We start from the raw sequence: 20,333 nt of genomic DNA, 5'->3' as shown, positions 1-20,333 counted from the left end.
ATAGATATTTAATCTGAAGAATGAGTGGCTAGGCTTACTGATAGAAATTATAATTATGATGTCTTACTATACACATACTGTATTCTTAGAATGAGAGAGGAGAAAGTCACTCCAAACTAAAAGTATATGAAAAAGCCATAGGAAATCTGATGATTCATAAACTAGCAAGAATTCATTAAAACAAGAAGTTTAAGAAGAGTTACCCTGTGGGGATGGATAAAGATGGTCCTAGAAACCATAAATTATTAAAAATATTCCAAGGATAGTGCCAGGGATAGGATAGCTCCCTGTGAGCTTGTTGGCTAAGGAGGCCCCTTTCGTCACAGAAAATAATGCAGACAACTGATACAGCTTTTGGTTGCCCAATAGGATGAGTTAGTAAGAAATTATTAGTGAAGACACGACATGGCTCAGTTCCAGAACAGAGAGAAATCATACTAAACCTGAAATGAGGGCTCCCAACCTACTGGGTCAATCTCTTGAGTGTCAGATGTTCTGTATGCTGCTGGAGGAGAATTGTCATCTCATGAGTCTTACTTAGCTGTGGACTTGTCAGGTAAGATGAGCCTACTCATGCAATAAGCATATTTTTTTTAAATTGATATGATGCTTGTTACACAGGAGGAAAAGTGTAATCTAGAACTATAAACTAGTCCACAACCCATGACTTTGAAGGTCTTAGATTCTGGTGGGGAAGCTGCTATTAGTATTTTGACTAGTGAACACGATGTGGTGGTCACATTCTACACAATGACAGTACTGTTGTAAGCTTTGGTAAAAGAACTTTTATTTGATGAATGCAGGAAACTTTATTGATGATATCCAAGAGAGTAGGGAGGGCTCCCTAGCCCCCCCCTGTTTTTATGGGGCTCTGAGCTGGACATTGTGAGGAAGATGCTCAGTGTTGGGGGCTGAGTTGGGATGGGGACTCCTCAGCAACTGAGGACCTTTCTCTTGCTCTCTTTGCTGGGGTGGGTGGTCCATGGTTTCTTACACCTTGGAGACCATGTAGGCCATGAGGTCCACCACCCTGTTGCTGTAACTATATTCATTGTCATACCAGAAAATAAGCTTTACAAAGTTGTTATTGAGAGCAATGCCAAACTCTGCATCAAAAGTAGAAGAGTGGAAGTTGTTGTTGAAGTCACAGGAGACAATCTGGTCCCCAGGATGCCCTTTAGTAGGCCCTCAGATGCCTGTTACACCACCTTCTTGATGTTATAATACTTGGCAGGTTTCTCTGGGCGGCATGCCAGATCCACAATGGATACACTGGGGTTAGGGACATGGAAGGCCATGTCAGTGAGCTTCCCGTTCAGCTCTGGGATGACCTTGCCCACAGTCTTGGCAGCACCAGTGGATGCAGGGATGATGTTCTGGGCTGCCCCACGACCATCACACCACAGCTTTCCAGAGGGGCCATCCACAGCCTTCTGAGTGGCAATGATGGCATGGACTGTGGTTATGAGCCCTTCCATGATGCCAAGGTTGTCATGGATGACCTTGGCCAGGGAGGCTAAGCAGTTGGTGGTACAGGATGCATTGCTGACAATCTTGAGTGAGTTGTCATATTTCTCATGGTTCACACCCATCACAAACATGGGGGCATGGGCCAAAGGGGCAGAGATGATGACCCCTTTGGCCCCAGCTTTCTCCATGGTGGTGAAGACGCCAGTAGACTCCACAACATACTCTGCACCAGCACCACCCATTTGATGTTAGCAGGATCTCACTTCTAGAAGACAGTGATGGGCTTCCCATTGATGACCAGCTTCCCATTCTCAGCCTTGACTGTGCCGTTGAACTTGCCATGGGTAGAGTCATACTGGATCATGTAGACCATGTAGTTGAGGTCAATGAAGGGGTTGTTGATGGCAACAATCTCTACTTTGCTAGATGCAGAGAAGGTAGCCCTGGTAACCAGGAGCCCTGGTAACCTGGTAACAGCCAAATCCATTCACACCGACCTTCATCATTTTGTCTATGGGACAAGGCTGGCACTGCATAAGAAGATGTGGCTGTCCTTGGAACAAGGAGGAGCAGAGAGTTGAGAACTTTTTTTTAATACAGTGGTCATTGGTGACTGCTGAGATGCGTAAGTGGTCAAGGGACAGAAAATAAATGAGCATTGAATGATCAGACATAAATGGGATATCTATAACACTCCAAGGCTCTGGAAACATCACAGAACTGTCTGGGCACCTAAGAGCTGGACAATGGGGATCGATGGGGAATGGTAATGGCCAGGAAAAGCATGGTTATAACATTCGAAATCATAGCAGCTGTTATTATTTGTATAAGATCTCCACAAACTTGAGCCTGTTGACACCCTGTCATAAAAGAAGAAGCTCATGGGCTCCCACTCCTTCCTGCGGATTTATAAGCAGCTACAGGTAGATGAGGAGGGAGAGGCATTTTCTTTAGTGGTGTAGCCACTAGCAAGGTGAATATGATCTTATAAACAAACACCTACCTGTGTCGCCATAAAAAGCACTAATGAAACTTACTGGGTCTCAAAAAGACATAAAAGTGTAAGGGGGCTAGTTGGGAAGAGAAATAGGATGGAGAAGAGAATCAGAAAGAGGAAACAGGAGAAGGCAACAGGATGAAGTGTGAATGAATGTACACATGTGACCGTATCACAGTGAAAAAATTATGTGTACTTAACATTAAAAAGACATTTTAAAATGAGCCAGAGGCCTTTTTATAAGGGGAAGATAAAGAAAATTCTATTAACAATTAAAAATTAGTAAATCTGTTTGATTGATAGAGGATAATTTAAATCACTTGACAAGAAATATAAATTATTTTACCATCTCCCCTTTGAAGAAACAAGAGAAACACAGTGATATAATAAAAAGATCACACTTACTTAGATTTACTAGATTTCTAGTGGTGTATGGGAATGTCATTTGCTCTTTTTTAAGGTTTCATATATTTAACACCTACTTCAAGAGATATGTCTCAACCATTAAAAAAGAATCAGAGCTGTTCTAATTAAAAAAAACTTAATTTAAAAAGATGATCTTGTCTCTTCTCATATCAATTGCTTTATATTGTTATTTGTTTTTGTGCTTTTGGTTAAGAAGCAAAATGCAGAAATAAAGCCCAGTAAGAAATATTTCAAGATTGTAGACCGATGTGTAGTTCAAAGTTCAATGTTGACCCCTAAATGTTTAAAAACAAATTTGGTCAAAATTAGTCACCTATCACAAACTTGCTTGCTTAGAAGAAACTAGATGGAATGGTTTGCATCAGTATGCCAATTGTTCCAGTGCAATCCATTCTTGTCACTCTGTACAAAGCTTAAGTCCAAGTGGATCAAGGACCTCCACATCAAACCAGATACACTCAAACTAATAGAAGAAAAAGTGGGGAAGCATCTCGAAACATGGGCACTGGAGAAAATTTCCTGAATAAAACACCAATGGCTTATGATCTAAGATCAAGAATTGACAAATGGGATCTCATAAAACTGCAAAGCTGCTGTAAGGCAAAGGACACTGTTGTTAGGACAAAACGGCAACCAACAGATTGGGAAAAGATCTTTACCAATTCTACAACTGATAGAGGGCTAATATCCAAAATATATAAAGAACTCAAGAAGTTAGACCACAGGGAGACAAATAACCCTATTAAAAAGTGGGGTTCAGGGGCTGGGGATTTAGCTCAGTGGTAGAGCGCTTACCTAGGAAGCGCAAGGCCCTCGGTTCGGTCCCCAGCTCCGAAAAAAAGAACCAAAAAAAAAAGTGGGGTTCAGAGCTAAACAAAGAATTCACAGCTGAGGAATGCCGAATGGCTGAGAAACACCTAAAGAAATGTTCAACATCTGTAGTCATAAGGGAAATATATTAGAAAACTCAATTCTCGACACAGTTCAATGTGATTTGACTGTCTACCAACGGCCATTGTAATTGAAGTTCTTCAGGGTGACACTTTGGGACAGTAGCAGACATCTGTGAAATACAGCCTAGTGAGAGATTGTCTCCTCCCCCTTCTTCTTTCTATAGCTTTTTTTTCTTGTTTTCTTTTTAAAAAATTAATTGGTTATTTTATTCCAAATTCGGTATCCCCTTCACAAACCCCCAGCCCAGCCCCGCTGCCCTTTGCCTCTCAGAGGGCACTTCCCCCATCCATCCACATTGGCTCACTCCCCTGAGAGGATAGAAACCCTGTCTCACCGTGACTTCTTGAATGGTGATGGAATTTCTTTCCCTACACAGTATAATGGGCTGCTATGCACCACTCTTGACAGTCGGCTAAGCCCCCAAACCATGAGCAAATCAAACAAAAATTTTCACTTTTTATATAGTTACCTGCCTCGGGTATTTCATTATAGTAATGAAAAAGAACTATCGAAGTTCTTAAAGTCAGCTTTTTACCTCCAAACTCAAGTATTTGTGATAATGATCTAATTATAGCAATAATTGATGAGGGCATAGGCATACGTGTGAACTTTCTAAAAAAAACTGTATTTAATATCCATGAAATTTAATCCAACTTGGTGTAACAATTATAATAAGGGTTTTCTCTAGTTTGTTTCCTAAGGTTAATGCTACTGTAAGTGTGGCCCCAGTGTTAAGTTAGAAACTTAACAGGTGAGCAGGTGGGGTTATCGTGGAGTTGAGTTCATTCTTTTCCCCTTTTTAAAAATGGGCTCTCGCTGTGTATCCCTGACTGGCCTTGAACTCTGGTTTCACACTCGGAGATACACCAATCTCCGCCTTTCAAGGGCTGGGATTAAAGACCGTATAATACCATGCCCAGCTAAATTGGTGGGCCAAGAAAAGCAAGACCTAATAAAAAGCTTGTCTGAGCCTTGAATCCCTCAAGGGTTCATGTCTCCTGACATGAGAACTTCTGCTCGTGTTCCTACCATTTAAATGCCATCAGTCATGAGTCTTCCCCAAAGCCAAGATACTTGTGCTGTACTCTCGAACTCATGAATTAAATAAGCCTCTTTCCTCTCTATATATATTGCCTATCTCTGTGAATTTTCTGAGAGCCATATAAAATTGGCTAATAACTCAGTATCAATGAATGAGAGACAGTTGCAACTACGATGAAAATGTGGACTCAGCTTTGCAGCAGGGTGAAGAGGCATCCTATAAACTATAACAGAGGCTGTGTAAACATCGTTTGCTTAACCCCTTCATCACACTCACCCGACCTCAGGTCCTCCTTGGTCCACTGACAAGCCTTCCTCACTGACAGGCAAAGATGGGAAAGATTCCAGAAGACTCATTACATGCCGCTAATGGGCACAATTCTAGACACACTGTGAGCTTGCAACCCCAGGCGTCCCTAGGTTGGATAAGCCCACATCACTCTGGTGACTTACACAGTTTGTGAATAATGAAAGGTGAGCAAAAAATGTGCCCTTTATATGAAGGTCTATACGCATTTCAAGCTGTGTTTCCTGGATCGGGGTTAAGTGTCTCAGCTAATTACCTCTTATTTTAATAAGGTCACCATTTGCCATATATAAGGAACCATGTCCTAAATTTTTCTTAGTATTTACTCTCCAGAGTGTTGTTTTAAACTTTTATCTCTATTTATTAAAATATTTCTTCATATAATATAATCTGATCATTCCCTTTCCCTACATCCTCCAAATCTTCCTAGCCATCAAACCCCAAACCATAGTAAAATTTAAACAGCACAGAAAGCAAACATACAGAAACACACACACACACACACACACACACACACACACACACACACACACACAAAACCCATAAAAGGACAAGATAAGAAACCATGCGATACAGGCAAAAGACCAATGATACAAAGACTGCTGCAGCAAAGTTCTATAAGGTAAAAAAATCTACAAAAATAACATTAAATTTGTCTTGTGTTTTCCATATGCTGCTGGGCATAGGGCCTGGGGCCTACCCTCAAGTATGATTTACATACACAGACTTCACTGGGATAAAGTGATTTTGCTTTGTAAGCAGACATCAATTGGAGGTAGCTTCTTTGTGAAGTCTGAGAGCCACTGTCCAGTGCCCCCTCTCAATAACAGCAGCCCCTCTCCAGCTTGAACCTGTGTACGACTGGTAGTCTCTGTGAGTTCATATTTGTGTCAGTCTGAAAAGCACTGCTTCAACAGTGCTATTCATCCCCGCTAGCCCAGATGTATTTTTTTTCCTTCTCTTCATAGTTCACTGATCCCCGAGGGGAGGGGAATTGTGAAGACATCCTTCTTAGGCCTGAGTGTTCTGAAGTCTGTCACTCTCTCCACATTGTCCAGTTGTAGATCTCCATGCTGATTATCATCTACTGCAAGAGGAGGCTTCTCTGATCATGGCTCAGCAAGTGAGACACGGATTTATTGGCACAGCAGAAAGCCATTAGGAGTCATTTTACTGCTATATCCCTTTAGCAGAACAATAGTATGTGGATGTCCCCACAGGCCCATGTTCTAGTCTCAGTTTCTTGGCCACCTTGGAAGTGCCAGGTGAACACTATTAGCTAGCAGCCTGCGGATACCTCTCCTAATTTCTGTAACTCTCATGGTCTACGTATCAGATTGCCGAAGCTAAATCAACTGTGGGGCTTTGGTGGTCTAGAAAAAAGTCCCTAAGTCACTCCTTTAACAATATACAACTTCTACGATGCCCAGATCTTGGAGACTTAAAACTAATACCTGTCCTAGACAGGGTTCCAAATGCACATTTAAAAGACACCCAGTCAGTTTTGGAATATAAAAACATGGTTGCAAAAGAAACAAAAACCAATAGTGTTGCCCCATGTTTATTCTGGGTAGAACTTTTTATTTTACCCAATTATATGTATTTGCTAATTTCAAAAATATCAGAATGAAAACCAATCACATTTTATCCTGAGCACAATACAATTGATTGAAATCAAATTTGGTAAGAAAATCTTGCCTTAAAGAAAAAGATCTCACAAGATGTAGATGTTTCTGAATGAAGTTGAATAGGTAATTATCCAGAAAGGGTTTTTTTGTTTTTGTTTTTGTTTTGTTGTTGTTGTTGTTGTTTGGTTTTGTTTTGTTTCTACTGCCCAGAGCAAAAGAAATGTTCTCATATTAAGGGAGGGTTTAATAAATAGAAAAGAAAGAGAAAGGAAAAGCCAATTATAAAACACTAGCCTGTTGACATTTAAACTGTGACAAGTGGAAAAACATTTTTAAAAAAAGTTAAATCTGGAAGATAGGGCACTCAAGACAAACAAGAAATAAGATGCAAGTTATAAGGTTGAATTTATAAGGTTGAATATCTACCACACCAAGACATATCACAACCTGCATTGCAATATACTTTAGGGTCAGATTTGTAAAGAATTCTATCAAATAATTTAAATGTAGAGTAAGTTTTAAATGACCTCAAAACTCCTTCCTGCTGTTACCATTTTCAAAATCATTAAATAAATGTGTGAACAACACTAGAACAAACCAAATGTCAGTTCCTCTCTGCATATCATTCCACTTAGAAACCGAAATACATAATGATATTCAGTGTTAGCGCAGCACTTCTTCGGCAGAGCTTGTATAAAAAGAGAGACCACTGGACTTGGAGAAAAGGGTCCACATGGAGTTGAGACTTTGCTTAGATAAAAAGGGTCCACATGGAGATGATTCAGACCATGGAAAAGGAGGGACCAAATACTAGATCTTCTAAAACTACATGTACTAGAGCCTTTCTGTTGTCTGAGAATTTTGCCCACAGTTATTTGTAGAAATTACAGGGTTACCTTGTTGTGGAGTTTGTCCCTGGCCTCTTGTTTGAGCTTTGCCCTCACATTTCCACTGTAACTTCGGAGGTGAGATTTACTGATCATTAGTAGCTCCACCCCTTTCCTTTCATTTTTATTCTGCATCTCTAATGTAACATAATGTAGTGTAATGTTAGACTGTTCCAAAAAAAGAGAACACTGATTGATTTTTACATATGGAGAGGTAATCTAGAGGTATAACAACCTCCCAAAGTTCCACCATTTTGAACTAATTATGATCTACTTAATTCTACTTCAATACCACGCTATTAGAAAGCTACCATAAGCCTGATCGATTAAAAGCTGGAAATTCCAAGAAGAGCGAAGCAAGGTTTGTGTTTTCAAGGGAATAGAGTGGGCTGAACCTCAGTGCAGAAATAAAATTCATGTCTGGGAAAATTAGTCATTAACTCCACTTGCCCTCTGGTGCCTGACCTAGAAGCAATATGTACAGTGTTTGACCCCCATGGTCTAGAAAAGGAGTAAATAGGAGGCCAATCACAAACACTGGTAATTATGATAAATCTCTGGGGCTTCCTCATTAGTTAAAAGTGAATTCACTAGTTAAAGTGAAGTTACAATTACCTGAACCATAACCAGAAAGTATCTGTCAATGCTGTCTTCATGAATTCTGTCTTGTCTAAACAGTATATTTTCTTTCAGTCTTTAATATTTAGTCAACAGTCTTAAATTGCTTTGTGCCCTCCTCCAACCCTACTAGTTCTTAAAGAGTAAATTTTCTTCAAATATTTAGACTCATCTAAATTCTTCGCGGATATTTTCTGTGGTTAATCACATATCCTTGAAACGCAAGCACAGAATGAGTTTAGTTCTGAGGTTCCTAGAATTCCTACTTGCAATATGTGTAAGTCTGGACATTTGTGCTGTGTACAGAATTTCTAAATCTACAGTCATTAAGAGTCTCAGCTGACTCTTCCCCAGCACAGAGTGGATTTTTTTCTAAAACCAGTGATTTTTTTTTTTCCTGTGAGAGTCTTGATACAAGGGTTTAGAGCTGTCATACAAAACTCTCATTGGCCAATGCTGTAGCTACAGAGCTCACAACTACACTTAGTAAGATTTGATCCACATGAAGTCTACCAATGTTTTACCTGCTCTCTCCTAGCAGAGTCTCACTGAACTGCTGTAAGTTTGTTTTCCTGTCTCAGACCTCAGTAATTTATGTTGGAAGTATTAAAGAGATATTTGGGATTTTGTTCGTTTGTCGTTTTTAGACAGGGTTTCACACTGTAGCCCCAGCTGGCCTTAGAGTTGATATGTAGACCAGAGTGACCATGAACTCACAAAGATCTACTGTGATGGTTTGCATATGCTTAGCTCTGGGAGTGGCACTGTTAGGAGGTGTGGCCTTGTTGGAGGAAGTGTGTCACTGTGGGGGTGGGCTTGGGGACCCTCCTCCTAGCTGCCTGAAGATTCGGAGTCTGTTCCTGGATTCCTTCAGGTGAAGATGTAGAACTCAGCTCCTCCTGCACCATGCCTGTCTGGATGCTGTGATGCCGCCATGCTCCCGCCTTGATAATGGACTGAACCTCTGAACCTGTAAGCCAGCCCCAATTAAATGTTATCCTTTATAAAATTTACACTGGTCTTAGTGTTTATTCACAGCAATAAAACATCTCCTTCTACTACCAAGTGTTGGGATTAAAATGTTTTATTTCATGTTCTTGGTATTAAAAGTCAATAGACTTATCTAGAAGTAAGTAACTAGGGGTTGGGGATTTAGCTCAGTGGTAGAGCGCTTGCCTAGCAACCACAAGGCCCTGGGTTCGGTCCTCAGCTCCCGAAAAAAAAAAAAAGTAAGTAACTAAATGAGCAAATGATAAAAAGTAAATCAAACTAATGATATATTGGTATTATAATTTTTAGGTAGTTTGAATGTACTGGAAGAAAAGTTTGTCCACAAGCAGAAACACTGATGTGGGCAAGAGCCTTCATAGAAAACTGCCCACCGACAGAATGCTAAGTACTAGCCTACATATAAATAGATACAAAGGACACCTTTTCTACAAAATCAAAATGAAAAATCATCTTTTAAAATGCAGACACAAGATGTTGTGGTAGTCTGAATTAAAATGGCCCCACAGACTCACAGGGTGTGCATTATTGGAGGTGTAGCCTTGTTGGAGTAAGTGTGGCGTCTGGCAGAGGAAGTCTGTCACAGGGAGGTGGGCTTTGAGGTTTCAGAAGCTCAAGCCCAGTTTCAGTCTCTCTTCCCGCTGCCTGTGGACCCAGCTACTTCTCCAACATCATGGCTGCCTACGTGCCACCGTGCTTCCTGCTATGGCATGTAGTAAACCTCTACACCTGGAGGCCAACCCCACCTAAATGCTTTCCACTATAAGAGTTAGCATGGTCACGGCATCTACGTGCAGCAATAAAACCCTGAAACATTGTTTCAAAACAAAACAAACAAACAAACAAAAAAACCCAACTTATTACCTTGTTCACTGTTATTATCATCAAAACTCAAACACAATGCATAAAATATGTTTCAATTGTGAGATAGAAAATGCAGCAAAGGACCCCAATCCATGACAGAAGAGAGAGACACAACATGGCAGGCAGCTGCCGGGAGCGCATAGCAGCAATGAAATCAACAAGTGGCATTTTCACTGACTTGATGGGACATGGATAGGATCTGAAGAAGCCAAAGAGTGAATCTATAATTGTAGAACAGAGCTATGGGGGGAAGAGACCTTCAGGAATATCCATCCAAGTTTTGTTGCAGATCTGCACATGCCTGTGAAGTATATATCCAGCGGTAAAGACCTACAAGAGAAAATTAGATAGAACAACTCCCACATAAAAGGACCTTAGCTGGGGCTGGGGATTTAGCTCAGTGGTAGAGCGCTTGCCTAGGAAGCGCAAGGCCCTGGGTTCGGTCCCCAGCTCCGAAAAAAAGAACCAAAAAAAAAAAAAAAAAAGGAAAAAAGGACCTTAGCTAGAAAGGCCTCAAACCTGAGACATGGGAGGATTACCCTGTAGAAACTGACTTCAAGGAAAGCCTACATCATAGCTACAATTAAGAATCACTGAACCCGGGGGAAGTAGAGGGTGAGAGGGACTTGGGTAGGGAGGATGAGGAGGAGGGGAGAGAGAGGGGCAGAATCAGGCATGGGAGGAGATGTACAGGAAATTGAACAGAGGTGTGTAGCAATGGGGGACGGGGAACTAGGTTAGCAACCAGAAAGTCCCAGATATCAGGAAAGCGAGAGCCTCCAGAACCCCCCTATGGGATGATATTAGCTGAAATACTCCACAAAGGGGAGAGAGAACCTGAGGTTAGGCATGCCATCCCCCCTACCTCCCCGGTGGGGGGATGGGACCATCCACCCATCTTCAAAATTTTAACCCAGAATCGCTCCTGTCTAAAGGAAATACAGAGACAAAGAGTGGAGCAGAGACTGAAGGAAAGGCCATCCAGGGACTGCCCCACCTGGAGATCCATCCTACATGCAGACACCAAACCCAGATACTATTTCTGATGCCAAGAAGTGCTTGCTGACAGGAGCCTGATACACCTGTCTCCTGAGAGGCTCTGACAGATCCTGACCAATACAGATGGGGATGCTCAAAGCCAACCATTGGATTGATTATAGGGACCCCAATGGAGGAGTTAGGGGAAGGACTGAAGGAGCTGAAGGGGCCTTATCTGGCATCAGTGGGCAGAAAGGTCCTGGGTCCTTTGAAACTTGATGCTCCAGTGTAGAGGAATGCTAGGGCGATGGGATGGGAGTGGGTGGGTGGGTGAGAATCCTCATAGAAGCAGGGTAAGGGGGGGTTGGATAGGGGGGTTGCAGAGGGGAAACAGGGAAAGAGGGTAACATTTGAAATGTAAATAAATCAAATATCCATTTTTTTAAAAAGAAAAGAATCATTGGACCCATAATAACACAGATGAACAGCCAATTTTAAAAGATCAAAATGTTTGCTAAGACCTTAGCAGCATCCAAGAATAAAATTCAAAACTACTCAACAGAATATAATGAACACTATGATTGAAGAATATTTGCTATCTAACAAAACAGTACCAACTTTGTGGAAACAAGGAGACTTTACTCCATCATCAGACATGGTAACCAATAGACAGAGGCCCTGAAATGACAGAACTGATAGTTTGAGGACAAAAACTTGACTACTGTAAATACTGAAAACCATAATGCAATGAACACAAACAATTGGAAAATATAAAATACACAGGTTATGAACAAAAGTAGACTATCTGAAACCAAAAATAGATTAGATACAATTACTCAAAAATCATGAGATAGCCTCGAATATGCTCAGTGATGAAAGACTACAAAGGGTGAGTGGAGCAAACGTCCCCCTGAATGTATGCAGGCTGTAAGTTTATGAAGTAACAGGATTAAATATTAGAAAAAAGATAATTGTTAATCTGGAAAGCCAAAAAAACCCCTCAGAATGTGTGCAAAAGTAAGAGTGAGAACACTGAAGAATAGATGAGTTTTTGTAATGGAAGGTGAGATAAGTGATCGTCCTCAAACCCGAGGTCTAGAGGTCAAGGGAGGTGTGTGAGGTTGAACTGCGTGTGGTTGCAACAACCTACAGAAAGGACCGCAGAGTGCCAGAGACGGTGACAATGCGTGCTGTATAAAAACACTCTTCTGCTCTATCAATAACTTTCATGGGCAACTGTTTCAAGCAAAAGTCACAGCATTTTTAACATTTATGAGATAATTAGATGAGTAAAAAGGAACTGGATGACTATTGCACCTACAATTTAAGCAAGTAGCATATTTTTGAAGACAGACTGGTACACTCAGGATGAATATTTTAAACCCTAGCGCTCCTACTAACTTTTAAAGGGGACAGGAGTTATGCTGGTATAGCAAAGTGGTGGTAACACATTCTTTTCTAAGGTCCATGACGCCGCTATCCCCGAAAGGTTGGTTAGGTTTCTAATAAGCCGTGCTTTGCTCCTGTGGAGTAGGCATTTAGCCAATTAGACGGCTGCTGGTTGTCACTGGTGGCAGGACCTCTTATTGCACATAAATAGTCCTTGGTGCTGCCTTAGTACATTCTAAATCCCATGCTCACAGATAAGTGTACCTTTCACCCATCATCAAAGAAGCCTCTTTTTACAACAAAGGAGACCATCACAGAAAACCACGACTGGATACGATGCAAAAATTCCATGGATCATGGGGAGCCCAACCCCAGCAGATACATTTATACCACGGTTCCTTCATCAATGGCTCAGGGAGCATTTTGGAAGAGGGGCCAGAAAGATTTTAAGAGCCAGGAAGTCTTCTGTGAAACATCTCTCCTGGAAATGGCTGCATACACAAGGCCAGAACAATGGACAACAAGTTATAGTGGAAGGGGAAAATTGTCACAGGGTCTCACTGCTAGACAAAGATCTACAGGCAACTAATGCCTGCTGGGGAAAGGAAAATTAGTCTTTTCACAGGGATGAGACTCCTTATTGGTTGCTCAATGAGGAGTGGTAATCCCTGAGACAACACACATAAAGGAAACAAAAAATAGACAAATCCGGTTACATTTATATATTTGTGAATATGCATACAAACACACATTTATGTTACATATATGTATGTAACAATAATAAAAGAAAAAGAGGCTATTGATTTGAGAGTGAGGGGGACATGGGAGGGTGGAGGAAGGGTACCCAGAAAGGGCTGGAGGAAGAAGGGAGATGTTGTCATTCTGTTTCAATTAAAATATTTTAAAGGGAGAAAAAAGGATTAAACCACCAGTTATTATGATAAAGTGTAATCATGAAACAATTCAAATTTAGGTAGAAGTAAGAAAATAATGGAAAAAAAAACAAATAGGTCCCACTTATACCCATTCACACCAGTAATTAAATTATGCAAAATAACTGACCACAAATGGAAAGGCAAAGACACTTAGTTGGATCAGAGTAGAAAACTCCGTGAAATTTAGTACTAATAGGAAATAGAAAAATAGGGTCTGCCTTAGTCAATGCTCTGTTTATGAAGAGACACCATGACCACGTCAACTCCTATACAGAAAGCATTTCTTGGGGACTCGCTCACTGTTTCAGAGCTTTCATTCCATTTTCATCACAGTGGGAAGCATGGTGGTACACAGGCAGACATGGTGCTGAAGACGTAGCTAAGGGGTCTACCTCTGGAGCTGCCGGAAGAGAGAGCCACTGGGGTTGGCCTGGCCTTCTGAAAGCTCAAAGTCCACTCCTACTGATACATTTCCTCCAACAAGGCCACACCTCCTAATCTTTTCAAATAGTGCCACTCTCTGGTGACAAAGCATTCAAATATGTGAGCCCATGGGAGCTGTTCTTATTCAAACCACCACACTTGGCTGGGGAGAGAGGAAAGGTAATACTGAGGAAAACGAAAGGAGGGGGATTAAAAACACTAAAAATGCTTTTAGAAGACAGAGGGAATTATTTTATTTTATTCTAACTTTATATATAAGCATATATATACATACATATATGTATATATATATACACACACACACATATATATATATTTTTTAAACTGAACTTATACCATTTGAGGTGGCAGTGCTCATGCCCAAAGTCGCAGACTAACAAAAACCTCAGTACAAGGCAAGGAAAACCTCCATTCAAATAATTGGTCAGAGGAGTTTAAGATACACACACACACACACACATACACACACTCCCCTGCAAAACAGCATAGACCATTGCCATTGTTCTTCATGCCTCCCAAAAATTACAGGTAAAACCATACTGCTGAAGTTTGAGAGGAATGGAACAATTGAGCTCGAACTAACCTAAACGCCTTTCAAGATCTCATATATGGGGAGGAGCTATGCAAACTGACAAGGAAGGAAAGCAACCCAGCAGTAACAGCCAGACACCAGGCTTCTGCTGTAAGGCAGTGCCTTTCTACCTAAGACAGGAAAGTCTGACCCATGAAACTCAGCAATATGACTGCCTAAGCAGGTGCAGAAAAATGACACGCCAACATCGGTGAGGGCAATCTTTCAAGACACCACCTTCAAATGAAGAGCTACAGGGAATGAATGGCTGCTGAGGGAGGGAGAGACGACCTTCTCCAGAGATAGGGCCCCTTGGTCAGTTATCCAGTCCCATTTGGTCAGCCCTAAACACATGTACATATGAGCAAAACTAAACAATTTGACAGATTGTATTTATTAACTTTTATCTGTATATAAATGTGTGTATGTATGTGTATGTATGCATGTATGTGTAAGAATGTGCGCAACAATAATATTAAAGAGTAAGAGGAGTTTGAAAGGAAGGGATGGAGGTACACAGGAGTAGTTGGAGGTGGGAGAAATGATATCAACACAGCACCCGTATATGATAGCCTTAGTAAATAAATCCATTTATAAAAACATTTAAGTCTTTAAACAGAAAGACATAAATAATTTGAATGCAAAAGCTCAGAATATTATACACTGTTCTGACAAGAAGAAAACTAAAGGTGAGTGCTGTGTATGAATATATTGTATATATTCTCTCAGAAGGAGGAATATTAACCTGCATGTTCAGAGAAATTTCATGGTGATGTAAAATAGGTCAGTCAGTCACGAAGACATAAAACTTCAAGCAGTAAGGGACTTGCTATCAGCTCTTTTAATCATAAGGTAAAAATTGAAAGGGCTCAAAGGAAGGATTAAACAATCTATAAGTTTCACTTGAACAATTCCACATTACTTTCAATAACTAAAAGACCACATAAGACACAAAGTGAAAAGAATGTAAGAGGTTTGAAGCTGGGTGCATTGCTGGGCGTCAGGAGCCCCAGATGTAGCTGAGGTAGGAGTGATTAAGCCCAGGAGCTCCAGAATAGTGTGGCCAACACACCAAGATCAATAAACAAATAAACAAACAAACTTAAACATCACTGTCAAATTGACTTCATAAGACTTATAGACCACAGAAGAATGCACATTTTCAACAACGTACAAAACATCCACTATGAAACAAGTCGAGATACATAAAAGTGCCTAAATTATGTAGAATATTTTGGTTTTACAGAAGTCAATAATAAGAAATTTATTCAAATCATAAGAAAGCCACACTTGTGAAAACATTTAAAAGTAGTGTATTCTCAACTAACAAAGAAGGCAGTGCTACATGCTAATGTGCCAAATCCTAATTTAAGAAAAAAAATTAAGCTGAAAATAAGCAAAGGGAAAGATATCAGGTTTATAAGTTTCCAGGAAAGGGAGTGAGTGACAGTTGACTGAGTGCCTAAGGCTTTCTATGGGGTAATAAACATATTTTGAAAAACACAGTGATTACTTAAGGCCATAGCACCCTGAAGACAGGCAGTTTCTGTTTGATCTCAGAAGCTAAGCAGGGTTGTGTCTGGCTGACTGCACCGATGAGACCCAGTTGGACATTTCAAATGGTTATATGTTCATGTGTTATGTGAACCTTGCCTTAGTTAATCAAAAATAAGAAGAAATAAGTGGTATAGAAACAGATTTAAATATTGTTAGTCTCTTAAAACAATTTAAGAGAAAAAAGAAGGAAAGAAAGAAAGAAAGAAAGAAAGAAAGAAAGAAAGAAAGAAAGAAAGAGGGGGAGGGAGGGAAGAAGGAAGGAAGGAAGGGAGAGGGAGGGAGGGAGGAGGGAAGAAAGAAAGAGAGAAAGAAAGAAAGAAAGAAAAAGAAAGATAGACAGACCGACCGACCAACCTTAGGCAGACTGACCAAGATCAGAGAAAAAGAGTCAAATCACTATTAGCAAAGATAAGGGGAGTTGTGGGTGAGGAAGCTGTTTTAGAAGATAAAGACACTTGTTGCTAAGCATTTCATGGTGGACGGAACAAGTTTCTGCAAGCTGTCCTGACTTCCAAATGTGTACTATGCCACACACTCATTCATGCACACAGGCACACAAAGGAATGTACAGAACAAGTTTAAAACGTCATCATCGATTCTATAGGCGTTAACAGAATAGTGAGCACGTATTTTTAGTAGACTGATGTAAATCAGTTTAAAAGTAGGCACATTGCTTGAGAGACACAAGTTATCATCACCCACACAATCTGAAGAGCTGGGTGTCTAAGGAAACGGAATTCAGTTTTAATCATTTCCTTACAACTCCACACTCAGATGACTTTGCACCTATTACTGCTGAACCAAACCAACATTTACTAGAAGAACTAATTCCATTCAACACGTTTGTTCCAGAAACTAGGGATGGAGAAAAAAAAAAACCCAAACAACAACAGCAGCCCCAACTCACTCCAGGACTCCTGTGCTGAGGTTGATACTGAAACTATGCAGATGCTGATAAAGACGACAGAGACATTTCTCAAGATGTCAGCAGCGGAAGTCTTAACCAGATACACTAACACACTGAATCCAGTGAGCCGTGTTTGAAGACAATGGGCTAAGCTCAGTTTAATTTAGGGATTCAAGGTTATGTTAACTTTGAAAAAAGAAGCATATCCTTAATGATATTATTGGACTAAAAGAGGTGAATCCTCTCAAATAATATGAGTATAAACACTTGACAATATTCAAATATTTAACCTGTGCTGTTGCAAAGACCTCTTGATGAACTAGGAACATAAGGAACATTCTACAACCTAGCCTTAACATCATTCTTAAAAATAAAAGGCTTGGTATCTACATAGAAGAGAAAGCTTATGGGTCACTTTTAAGCTTCTGATTGGTGGGATTCAACCTGAATACCCATAGAGGTTAGGTACCTGGTAAGAGACAAAGCGGGAAAGGAAGGGAAATGAGTGGAGAGATATGAAGAGATATAGGGGCAACTAGCATAGGAGTGGGGCAGTGGGAAGGGGGAGAGGATAGAGAAGGGGACATGGGGAAGGAAGACTAACAAGGACCTATAGAACAGTCCTATGAAAACCCACTACTGTTAACACTTTCTAAACTATATATACACATGAAAAGAATTTAAATGGAGTCACTGTTATCATTTTAAGCTACCCCCCACCTGCCAGGTACCTGGCCAACAGCCAGGTATGCTCAGCCCCACAGTTACCTGGCAATAGCCAGGTATGTCTGACACTCTAAAAGGGGCTTGCTTGCCCCCTCCTCACTCTCTTGCTCTTGTCCTCTTCCCCTCTTCCCCTCTTCCCCTTTGTCCCTTCTCTCCCCATTTCCCTCTCCTCTACCCTCCACATGCTCATGGCTGGCCTCTACTCCTCTCTTCTACTCTTCTTTCTCTCGTCCCTCTCCCTTGCCTCGTCCTTACATTAAACCTCTCCACGTGGAACCATGTTGGCCTGGTGTGGTTTGTCCAGATGCAAGCCGAGATTTCTACACCAAGTCACCGTGTAATGGGAGAGACAATGCCCAAACTAGACAGACAGCTCATGCCACAAAATAAAACGTCCAGTGCCAGGAATGGGTTACGTAGTGTTGTCACTGGCCAAGACAGTCCAATAGACCATCCGAAGCATCACAAACTATTTCTAAGTTTATTGTTTACTCTGCACAACCTGACAGTATGGCCCTGTTGCTATAGTCACTGCTTACTGATGTCGTGGAACATGGAGAAAGCAAGGGGCTGCCCATCTCGATTAAAAACATTAAAAGCTTTGAGAAACCCTAGCCACACTGACTGACCAAGAAATCGGTAAAGGGGATTCAAATTACCAGTATTAAGAATAAGAGAAAGACTATTAAACCATCAAGATGGCTCAGCAAACCAAGGCCTGCAGACGGTACTTTCTGCACACTACTGCAGGGGCAAAGCAGTCATCTGCCACTCTCACCCAGGTACAAACGCTGCGACCTAAAACAGAGATCTGCCTGCAAGAGATCCCTGCCGCAATGGAGATGCACACGTTAAAACAACGTGAGAAACCACTGTGCACCTAGTAGGTGCTAAACCATACTAAGACTGGGGTGGTGGTCCATACTTGTAAGTCCAACGTTCAGTAGACTGAAGCAGAAGGTTCACACGTTTGAGAACCCAGCCCAAAAAGACCAAAAGGAAAAAAAATGGTAGCACTTTGCCATTAAGTGATTTCCCTAAGAGCAAAAGGAGAGTGAAAATAAATGAGTGGTCCTGGGTGAACTTAATTAAGTACTCAAGAATCTTCTAATCAAATTATCCAGCGAGTCCTGGCTCACGTTACATTACAAAATGTTCACTTTTGATATCAGAACGCCATCCCCAAGAACAGCACTCTGATTTTTGTGGAAAAAGAGTTTTTATAGAGTGTGTATGACTATCAATCTTAACAACAGTTATATATATTACAATAGCTTCTGAACATTTTTTTTTTTACTAAGGTTTTTAAAGGCACACCAATTCCAAGTGTCAGCTGTCATTTGCTAGGAAACTGAAATGATTTTCTAACGGTTTGTTAACAAGCACATTTCCTCTGCAGGAAGCTTGTGAGATACAGTACAGCATTTCTCTAACATCTGTTTCCAATGTTGGGCATTGCCAAATGGTTGCAATTTGGATACTTACCAAATCTCAGAAAGCTTAACTCATCCTTTATTTAAATATATTTTAAGTATTAGGTTTGGGGTGGGGGAGTGCTGAAATATCAAATGAATATTATCACTGTATTTAAATATTTCCAACGTTAAGATTTTAAATATTTCAAAACTTTTAAAATTAGAAAATGGTTATTAAAAATAACTGCAAATCACAATGTTTACATGGCAATACTTTAACACCACCAGAATTATGAAATACTCGGCATGATTATAAAATAACGAAATGGAAGGCTTGTTTTCAGAGCTGTTCCTTGAATTTATAAAAATTCCCCGTGATAGGTAACATCTGTGGGTTTTCTGGAAGGCTCGCTCAGACGTTCTCAACAGCTGTAAATGTAAATGTCAGTAGCTGGCTCTGCATTACAAAACTCACAAAGTACACCTGTGCTGTTCTTCAAAATGATGCCAGCAAACCTGCTCCAGCAGGTATCCCATTTATTTGAGGAAGGGCTTCTCTCTTCCGTACTCCAAAGAAAATCAAGCTTTTAGAGGAACAGAGAATGATAGGCAAGCATGCATGATTAAGGCAGCATTAGGCACCGAGCCGGGAGTATGAGAAAAGGGAAAAGGTAAAAAAAACGCCAAATAATATAGTTTAAAAAAAAACCTATCAGGAAACTCAATACTGATATTTTAAAAATGTGCAGTGTTTCTGTCATGAAAGGGTTGTGCAACACGTAAGGGAGAATGTTGAGACAGGAAAAGGAGTTTTTCAGCAGAGTCCCTGAGACAGGACTTTGTGTTCTGTCCAACAGTGTGACATATCTTGGGACATGTCTTTTGTTTCCAGGGCCTGTGATAAAATATTCTGAAAGTAACTTAAGGGAGAAAGGGTTGTTTTAGCTCTTAGTTACAGGAGATTGTCCACTGTGGCAGTAGGAGCTGACAGGATCTGGTCGTGTTCTGTCCAGAATCAGGAGAAAAGAACAATGAATTCATGCACACTAATGCTCAGCTTGACTCCCACACAGCCGAAGATCCTCTGACCAGAAAACGATGCCCCACCCCACGGCAGGCGGGTCTTCCCTGCTGTAATCAGGATAGCATCCCTACATTCCCAAAGGCCCTTCTCCCAGGAGAGTCTAGGTTTTGAAAGTTGACAGCTCTGA

At 40.8% G+C, this 20,333-nt stretch overlaps 1 pseudogene; it reads right to left on the bottom strand.

The window, feature by feature from the left end:
* Positions 1-683: 683 nt before the first annotated feature.
* On the bottom strand, positions 684-19,793 carry LOC134481502 (glyceraldehyde-3-phosphate dehydrogenase-like; annotated as a pseudogene).
* Positions 19,794-20,333: the final 540 nt, after the last annotated feature.

This window comes from Rattus norvegicus, chromosome 13, assembly GCF_036323735.1.
Source record: "Rattus norvegicus strain BN/NHsdMcwi chromosome 13, GRCr8, whole genome shotgun sequence".
Taxonomy (NCBI): Eukaryota; Metazoa; Chordata; class Mammalia; order Rodentia; family Muridae; genus Rattus; species Rattus norvegicus.
This window is presented reverse-complemented; position numbering and strand designations above follow the sequence as displayed.